The sequence below is a fragment of the Mauremys reevesii genome, linkage group 12 (genome assembly GCF_016161935.1).
Source record: "Mauremys reevesii isolate NIE-2019 linkage group 12, ASM1616193v1, whole genome shotgun sequence".
In the NCBI taxonomy this organism is placed as follows: Eukaryota; Metazoa; Chordata; order Testudines; family Geoemydidae; genus Mauremys; species Mauremys reevesii.
In genome coordinates, this window is record NC_052634.1 from 42,128,241 (window position 1) to 42,137,514 (window position 9,274).

The window sequence follows — 9,274 nt, forward strand, 5'->3', positions numbered from 1 at the left end:
CCACAGAACTTTCCTTCCATAGCAATCCAGTTCCTTGCTTTTGCTTGGCTAACCACTGTAGGCATGTGCTATACCGTACCCTGAGCTGATTCCCGGCTTTTGTGCTCAATACAGCCTTGCCGTCTCTGTGGCGCAATGGGTCAGCGCGTTCGGCTGTTAACTGAAAGGATGGTGGTTCGAGCCCACCCAGGGACGGCGCTAAGCCCCTGCTACTGCCTTGCTTTCCCGAGGCCTGTATGGGGAGCCTCAAAGGTCCCATTTTGCTACCTCTTGGCCTCAGAGCTTTCAGCTGGTGGTCCAAAGAGCAGGCTGGATGCCATTCAGAAACCCATCTGCCAGCAGCCGTGCCGGAGGCTCAGGCTTAATCCTCAAAGCCGAGCACAAAAACTTTCAGCCGGGAACATTTCGCTCCCTTCCCGCCTCCGCCCAAGCGGCAAGGGAGAAGCGGAGGAGACAGGCCGGCTCAAAGACACCTCCCTCCCACTTCCCTGTACGCTGTGCAAAGCTCTTGGCCTGCCTCATGCCTCATCAGGAAAGCACGGCCATGCGGCCCAAGCCTGAGTCACGTCCGCGGCCTGGCCCACCCCGCCCCGGCTGACGGCGCGCAGAGCCACGCGAGTCAATGGCAGGTCGAGTCGGGAGCCTCGGCTCTTTCCCCTGACAGCCACACACACAGCGCTGCCTAGCGCCCCCAGAGCCTCCCTCGTGTTCTCCCGCAGCAGCCGCCTGCCGGTGTGGGTGGGAAAAGGGGACCAGGAAGCACTGCAGCCTCATTCCGGGACAGGAGGCCCTCGCCACGCCCAGGCCTGCCTCTTGCCTTCAGCCCAGGCAGCCAGAGGTGCCAGGAGCTCCTGGCAGGCCGCCGCTTTGCCTCAGCCACCTCTTGCCTCATGGCCTAGGCTCTTGGGGCTCTGCTGGTCACTGGCTCGCTTGAAGGCCCAGAGGAAAAGAAACAAGCGCACGCGTAGCAGAGGATGGTTTCGATCCATCGACCTCTGGGTTATGGGCCCAGCACGCCCGCTGCACCACTCTGCTGCTTCTTCACACTCTCCCCTGTCACCTAGCTGCCACTATCCGGATTAGTGCCTTACATGCCCTCGCTCTGGCAGGCAGATGCGCTGGCTGCCAGGCAGCTGCCCTGGTCACAGGATTTTACAGCTAGCTTCTACAGGGTAAAAGGATCTATTTGGGGTTTGGACCCCATTGGGAGCTGGGTAGCTGAGTGCCAGAGACGGGAGCACTTCTTAAACTGTTTTCAGTTACGCTTGTGGGGACGAGGGTCAGCCTTGGATCCGTGTCTGCAGCAGGCAAGCACCTCTGGCTCAATCGCCCCCGCCGTATTAGCAGACTAAACGCGGAGCGAACGCACACGCCTTGCAAAGGAAGAGGAGCCGATCTCGAACAAAAGTCAGCATTTTATTAAGATGAGGTTCAAAGAAAAAAGTGTACGGTACAGAGTTTTGGCGTAGAAGTTTCTGGTGCTCAGGGAACAACGTACAGCTTACCCAAGGGTGCAAAGTTCGGTTTAAAATGGGGTGGCGTAAGGAATACATAATCTGCAATAGCCCTGAGGGGGGGTAAAAGGTTAACGTACAGACACTGAGGTAGGAGGGCATGTTGTCCATATGAGGGCTACGTTCGGGTGTGGAGTATAACGAGCGTTACGACGATGAGGATGGATTGACCCGCGTTAGGTGAGTTTTAACGCTCGGTGTTTTGGAATCTTTGCCACAATCTAGTTGAAGCAGGGTCAGTATGAAGTCTACCCTGCCATCTGTTGGTGATCTGTCGTCAAGGCCTTTTGGGGCTGATGTCATTTGCATGGTTACACCCACCCCGGATTGCATGATGGGAGTGCTTGTCCAAACGGTCATTTCAGCTGCTGCGGATCCCCAGTGTCTTTGTTATTGGGGCAGGAGTAATCCAGTGTATTTTCCTGTTGGTTTTGGATCAATTACAGAGTAAATGTACCTGGCCTTTGAGGCCTGAGAGCGTCACCCTCGCCTGAAAAGTACTCACCATTAAGGGGTAGTGGTTCATAACGGCAGCGGTGGAGGGAGGTAGAAATGGATGTTTGTTGGTCTCTCGCAGGTGCTGCTGATGTCCTTTCTGCTGTCCCTGGTGTGGAAAGACAGAGGCAGAGGCGGTTTTGAATCTCTTCAAATTGTTGTGAGTGCTGCAGTTGCTCACCCTAAGCTTATGCCGTTAGATCTTAGATCTCTTTCACGGTGTATTTTGGTCCTGAGAGCTAAAAGGTGTGTTGTTAGGGAGTGAGGTAGCAGACGTTAGTTGCAGAGGTGGTGCATGTGCCACAGAAGTCGTGTTGATCCCCCCCGCCCCTGCTCCTGTCCAAGAGTCCAGTATTTGCATAAACCCACCCACTCACCTGTGACTAACAATCTCGCTCTGCTAACTCTTCCAGCAAAACAGACCAAAGAAAGTGTATGCAGCGCTGTACCACAGCCCCGGTGCTCTTTCGGTTCCTTCCCAGAGAACTTTCCTTCCATAGCAATCCAGTTCCTTGCTTTTGCTTGGCTAACCACTGTAGGCATGTGCTATACCGTACCCTGAGCTGATTCCCGGCTTTTGTGCTCAATACAGCCTTGCCGTCTCTGTGGCGCAATGGGTCAGCGCGTTCGGCTGTTAACTGAAAGGATGGTGGTTCGAGCCCACCCAGGGACGGCGCTAAGCCCCTGCTACTGCCTTGCTTTCCCGAGGCCTGTATGGGGAGCCTCAAAGGTCCCATTTGCTACCTCTGGCCTCAGAGCTTTCAGCTGGTGGTCCAAAGAGCAGGCTGGATGCCATTCAGAAACCCATCTGCCAGCAGCCGTGCCGGAGGCTCAGGCTTAATCCTCAAAGCCGAGCACAAAACTTTCAGCCGGAACATTTCGCTCCTTCCCGCCTCCGCCCAGCGGCAAGGGAGAAGCGGAGGAGACAGGCCGGCTCAAAGACACCTCCCACTTCCCTGTACGCTGTGCAAAGCTCTTGGCCTGCCTCATGCCTCATCAGGAAAGCACGCCATGCGGCCCAAGCCTGAGTCACGTCCGCGGCCTGGCCCACCCGCCCGGCTGACGGCGCGCAGAGCCACGCGAGTCAATGGCAGGTCGAGTCGGGAGCCTCGGCTCTTTCCCTGACAGCCACACACACAGCGCTGCCTAGCGCCCCCAGAGCCTCCCTCGTGTTCTCCCGCAGCAGCCGCCTGCCGGTGTGGGTGGGAAAAGGGGACCAGGAAGCACTGCAGCCTCATTCCGGGACAGGAGGCCCTCGCCACGCCCAGGCCTGCCTCTTGCCTTCAGCCCAGGCAGCCAGAGGTGCCAGGAGCTCCTGGCAGGCCGCCGCTTTGCCTCAGCCACCTCTTGCCTCATGGCCTAGGCTCTTGGGGCTCTGCTGGTCACCGGCTCGCTTGAAGGCCCAGAGGGAAAAGAAACAAGCGCACGCGTAGCAGAGGATGGTTTCGATCCATCGACCTCTGGGTTATGGGCCCAGCACGCTCCCGCTGCGCCACTCTGCTGCTTCTTCACACTCTCCCCCTGTCACCTAGCTGCCACTATCCGGATTAGTGCCTTACATGCCCTCGCTCTGGCAGGCAGATGCGCTGGCTGCTAGGCAGCTGCCCTGGTCACAGGATTTTACAGCTAGCTTCTACAGGGTAAAAAGGATCTATTTGGGGTTTGGACCCCATTGGGAGCTGGGTAGCTGAGTGCCAGAGACGGGAGCACTTCTTAAACTGTTTTCAGTTACGCTTGTGGGGGACGAGGTTCAGCCTTGGATCCGTGTCTGCAGCAAGCAAGCACCTCTGGCTCAACCGCCCCCCGCCGTATTAGCAGACTAAACGCGGAGAACGCACACGCCTTTCAAAGAAAAAGGAGCCGGGATCTCGAACAAAAGTCAGCATTTTATTAAGATGAGGTTCAAAGAAAAAAAAGTGTACGGTACAGAGTTTCGGCGTAGAAGTTTCTGGTGCTCAGGGAACAACGTACAGCTTACCCAAGGGGTGCAAAGTTCGGTTTAAAATGGGGTGGCGTAAGGAATACATAATCTGCAATAGCCCTGACTGGGGTAAAGGTTAACGTACAGACACTGAGTTAGGAGGGTATGTTGTCCATATGAGGGCTACGTTCGGGTGTGGAGTATAACGAGCGGTTACGACGATGAGGATGGATTGACCCGCGTTAGGTGAGTTTTAACGTTCGGTGTTTGGGAATCTTTGCCACAATCTAGTTGAAGCAGGGTCAGTATGAAGTCTACCCTGCCATCTGTTGGTGATCTGTCGTCAAGGCCTTTTGGGGCTGATGTCATTTGCATGGTTACACCCACCCCGGATTGCATGATGGGAGTGCTTGTCCAAACGGTCATTTCAGCTGCTGCGGGTTCCCCAGTCTCTTTGTTATTGGGGCAGGAGTAATCCAGTGTATTTTCCTGTTGATTTTGGATCAAGGACAGAGTAACTGTACCTGGCATTTGAGGCCTGAGAGCGTCACCCTCGCCTGAAAAGTACTCACCATTAAGGGGTATGGGTTCCTAACGGCAGCGTGTGGAGGGAGGTAGAAATGGATGGTTGTTGGTCTCTTGCAGGTGCTGCTGATGTCCTTTCTGTTGTTCCTGGTGTGGAAAGACAGAGGCAGAGGCGGTTTTGAATCTCTTCAATTTGTTGTGAGTGCTGCAGTTGCTCACCCTAAGGTTATGCCGTTAGATCTCTTTCACGGTGTATTTTGGTCCTGAGAGATAAAAGGTGTGTTATTAGGGAGCGAGGTAGCAAACGTTAGTTGCAGAGGTGGTACATGTGCCACAGAAGTTGTGTGCCCCCGTCCAAGAGTCCAGGATTTGCATAAACCCACCCACTGACCTGTGACTAACAATCTCACTCTGCTAACTTTTCCAGCAAAACAGGCCAAAGAAAGTGTATGCGGCGCTGTACCACAGCCCGGTGCTCTTTTCGGTTCCTTCCCAAAGAACTTTCCCTCCATAGCAGTCCAGTTCCTTGCTGTTGCTTGGCCAACCACTGCATGCATGTGCTATACCGTATGCCTGAGCTGATTCCCAGCTTTTGTGCTCAATACAGCCTTGCCCGTCCATGTCTCTGTGGCGCAATGGGTCAGCGCGTTCGGCTGTTAACCGAAAGGATGGTGGTTCGAGCCCACCCAGGACGACGCTAAGCCCATGCTACTTCCTTGCTTCCCTGAGGCCTGTGGGGAGCCTCAAAGGTCCCATTTGCTGCCTCAGTGCTTTCAGCCGGTGGTCAAGAGCAGGCTGGATGCCATTCAGAAACCCATCTGCCAGCAGCCATGCCGGAGGCTCAGGCTTAATCCTCAAAGCCGAGCACAAAACTTTCAGCCGGGAACGTTTCGCTCCTTCCCGCCTCCGCCCAGCGGCAAGGGAGAAGCAGGAGACAGGCCGGCTCAAAGACGCCTCCTCCCACTTCCTGTACGCTGTGCAAGCTCTTGGCCTGCCTCATGCCTCGTCAGGAAAGCGCGGCCATGCGGCCCAAGCCTGAGTCACGTCCGCGGCCTGGCCCGCCCGCCCGGCTGACGGCGCGCAGAGCCACGCGAGTCAATGGCAGGTCGAGTTGGGAGCCTGGGCTCTTTCCGTGACAGCCACACACACAGCGCTGCCCAGCGCCCGAGAGCCTCCCTCGTGTTCTCCGCGGCAGCCGCCTGCCGGTGTGGGTGGGAAAAGGGGACCAGGAAGCACTGCAGCCTCATTCCAGGACAGGAGGCCCTCGCCACACCAGGCCTGCCTCTTGCCTTCAGCCCAGGCAGCCAGAGGTGCCAGGGAGCTCCCTGGCAGGCCGCCACTTTGCCTCAGCCATCTCTTGCCTCATGGCCTAGGCTCTTGGGGCTCTGCTGGTCACCGGCTCGCTTGAAGGCCCAGAGGGAAAAGAAACAAGCGCACGCGTAGCAGAGGATGGTTTCGATCCATCGACCTCTGGGTTATGGGCCCAGCACGCTCCCGCTGCGCCACTCTGCTGTTTCTTCACACTCTCCCCCCTGCCACCTAGCTGCCACTATCCGGATTAGTGCCTTACACGCCCTCGCTCTGGCAGGCAGATGCGCAGGCTGCTGAGCAGCTGCCTGGTCACAGGATTTTACAGCTAGCTTCTACAGGGTAAAAAGGATCTAGTTGGGGTTTGGACCCCATTGGGAGCTGGGTAGCTGAGTGCCGGAGACGGGAGCACTTCTTAAACTGTTTTCAGTTACGCTTGTGGGGGACGAGGTTCAGCCTTGGATCCGTGTCTGCAGCAGGCAAGCACCTCTGGCTCAATCGCCCCCCGCCGTATTAGCAGACTAAAACGCGGCGCGAACGCACACGCCTTGCAAAGAGGAGCCGGGATCTCGAACAAAAGTCAGCATTTTATTAAGATGAGGTTCAAAGAAAAAAAAAGTGTACGGTACAGAGTTTGGCGTAGAAGTTTCTGGTGCTCAGGAACAACGTACAGCTTACCCAAGGGGTACAAAGTTCGGTTTAAAATGGGGTGGCGTAAGGAATACATAATCTGCAATAGCCCTGACTGGGGGTAAAAGGTTAACGTACAGACACTGAGTTAGGAGGGTATGTTGTCCATATGAGGGCTACGTTCGGGTGTGGAGTATAACGGCTACGACGATGAGGATGGATTGACCAGCGTTAGATGAGTTTTAACGTTCGGTGTTTGGGAATCTTTGCCACAATCTAGTTGAAGCAGGGTCAGTATGAAGTCTACCCTGACATCTGTTGGTGATCTGTCGTCAAGGCCTTTTGGGGCTGATGTCATTTGCATGGTTACACCCACCCCGGATTGCATGATGGGAGTGCTCGTCCAAGCGGTCATTTCAGCTGCTGCGGTTCCCCAGTCTCTTTGTTATTGGGGCAGGAGTAATCCAGTGTATTTTCCTGTTGATTTTGGATCAAGGACAGAGTAACTGTACCTGGCATTTGAGGCCTGAGAGCGTCACCCTCACCTGAAAAGTACTCACCATTTAGGGGTATGGGTTCCTAACGGCAGCACGTGGAGGAGGTAGAAATGGATGTTTGTTGGCCTCTTGCAGGTGCTGCTGATGTCCTTTCTGCTGTCCCTGCTGTGGAAAGACAGAGGCAGAGGTGGTTTTGAATCTCTTCAAATTGTTGTGAGTGCTGCAGTTGCTCACCCCTAAGCTTATGCCGTTAGATCTCTTTCACGGTGTATTTTAGCCCTGAAAGGTAAAGGTGTGTTGTGAGGAGTGAGGTAGCAAACGTTAGTTGCAGAGGTGGTGCATGTCCACGGAAGTTGTGTGCCCCCGTCTAGAGTCCAGGATTTGCATAAACCCACCCACTGACCTGTGACTAACAATCTCACTCTGCTAACTTTTCCAGCAAAACAGGCCAAAGAAAGTGTTTGCGGCGCTGTACCACAGCCCGGTGCTCTTTCGGTTCCTTCCCAAAGAACTTTCCCTCCATAGCAGTCCAGTTCCTTGCTGTTGCTTGGCCAACCACTGCATGCATGTGCTCTACCGTATGCCCTGAGCTGATTCCCAGCTTTTGTGCTCAATACAGCCTTGCCCGTCCATGTCTCTGTGGCGCAATGGGTCAGCGCGTTCGGCTGTTAACCGAAAGGATGGTGGTTCGAGCCCACCCAGGACGACGCTAAGCCCATGCTACTTCCTTGCTTCCCTGAGGCCTGTGGGGAGCCTCAAGGTCCCATTTGCTGCCTCAGTGCTTTCAGCCGGTGGTCCAAAGAGCAGGCTGGATGCCATTCAGAAACCCATCTGCCCGCAGCCATGCCGGAGGCTCAGGCTTAATCCTCAAAGCCGAGCCCAAAATCTTTCAGCCGGGAACGTTTCGCTCCCTTCCCGCCTCCGCCCAAGCGGCAAGGGAGACGCGCAGGAGACAGGCCGGCTCAAAGACGCCTCCTCCCACTTCCCTGTACGCTGTGCAAAGCTCTGGGCCTGCCTCATGCCTCGTCAGGAAAGCGCGGCCATGCGGCCCAAGCCTGAGTCACGTCCGCGGCCTGGCCCGCCCCGCCCCGGCTGACGGCGCGCAGAGCCACGCGAGTCAATGGCAGGTCGAGTTGGGAGCCTGGGCTCTTTCCCGTGACAGCCACACACACAGCGCTGCCCAGCGCCCGAGAGCCTCCCTCGTGTTCTCCCGCAGCAGCCGCCTGCGGTGTGGGTGGGAAAAGGGGACCAGGAAGCACTGCAGCCTCATTCCAGGACAGGAGGCCCTCGCCACACCCAGGCCTGCCTCTTGCCTTCAGCCCAGGCAGCCAGAGGTGCCAGGAGCTCCTGGCAGGCCGCTTTGCCTCAGCCATCTCTTGCCTCATGGCCTAGGCTCTTGGGGCTCTGCTGGTCACCGGCTCGCTTGAAGGCCCAGAGGGAAAAGAAACAAGCGCACGCGTAGCAGAGGATGGTTTCGATCCATCGACCTCTGGGTTATGGGCCCAGCACGCTCCTGCTGCGCCACTCTGCTGTTTCTTCACACTCTCCCCCCTGCCACCGATCTGCCACTATCCGGATTAGTGCCTTACCCGCCCTCGCTCTGGCACGCAGATGCGCAGGCTGCTAGGCAGCTGCCCTGGTCACAGGATTTTACAGCTAAGCTTCTACAGGGTAAAAGGATCTAGTTGGGGTTTGGACCCCATTGGGAGCTGGGTAGCTGAGTGCCGGAGACAGGAGCACTTCTTAAACTGTTTTCAGTTACGCTTGTGGGGACGAGGTTCAGCCTTGGATCCGTGTCTGCAGCAGGCAAGCACCTCTGGCTCAATCGCCCGCCCGTATTAGCAGACTAAAGCCGGGCGCGAACGCACACGCCTTGCAAAGAGGAGCCGGGATCTCGAACAAAAGTCAGCATTTTATTAAGATGAGGTTCAAAGAAAAAAAAGTGTACGGTACAGAGTTTTGCGTAGAAGTTTCTGGTGCTCAGGAACAACGTACAGCTTACCCAAGGGTACAAAGTTCAGTTTAAATGGGGTGGCGTAAAGGAATACATAATCTGCAATAGCCCTGACTGGGGTAAAAGGTTAACGTACAGACACTGAGTTAGGAGGTATATGTTGTCCATATGAGGGCTACGTTCGGGTGTGGAGTATAACGAGCGGCTACGACGATGAGGATGGATTGACCAGCGTTAGATGAGTTTTAACGTTCGGTGTTTGGGAATCTTGCCACAATCTAGTTGAAGCAGGGTCAGTATGAAGTCTACCCTGCCATCTGTTGGTGATCTGTCGTCAAGGCCTTTTGGGGCTGATGTCATTTGCATGGTTACACCCACCCCGGATTGCATGATGGGAGTGCTCGTCCAAACGGTCATTTCAGCTGCTGCG

The 9,274-nt window shown here is 55.7% G+C and overlaps 6 non-coding genes across 6 annotated transcripts; 4 read left to right on the forward strand and 2 right to left on the reverse strand.

The window, feature by feature from the left end:
* Nucleotides 1-121: 121 nt before the first annotated feature.
* TRNAN-GUU lies at nt 122-195 on the forward strand. The gene has a single exon. It is a non-coding gene; the product is annotated as a tRNA-Asn (tRNA).
* Nucleotides 196-2,608: 2,413 nt separating this feature from the next.
* On the forward strand, nt 2,609-2,682 carry TRNAN-GUU. Its single transcript has one exon. It is a non-coding gene; the product is annotated as a tRNA-Asn (tRNA).
* A 757-nt stretch (nt 2,683-3,439) lies between these two features.
* TRNAM-CAU lies at nt 3,440-3,511 on the reverse strand. The gene has a single exon. It is a non-coding gene; the product is annotated as a tRNA-Met (tRNA).
* Nucleotides 3,512-5,069: 1,558 nt separating this feature from the next.
* TRNAN-GUU lies at nt 5,070-5,150 on the forward strand. Its single transcript has one exon. It is a non-coding gene; the product is annotated as a tRNA-Asn (tRNA).
* A 745-nt stretch (nt 5,151-5,895) lies between these two features.
* TRNAM-CAU lies at nt 5,896-5,967 on the reverse strand. Its single transcript has one exon. It is a non-coding gene; the product is annotated as a tRNA-Met (tRNA).
* A 1,549-nt stretch (nt 5,968-7,516) lies between these two features.
* Nucleotides 7,517-7,597, forward strand: TRNAN-GUU. The gene has a single exon. It is a non-coding gene; the product is annotated as a tRNA-Asn (tRNA).
* Nucleotides 7,598-9,274: the final 1,677 nt, after the last annotated feature.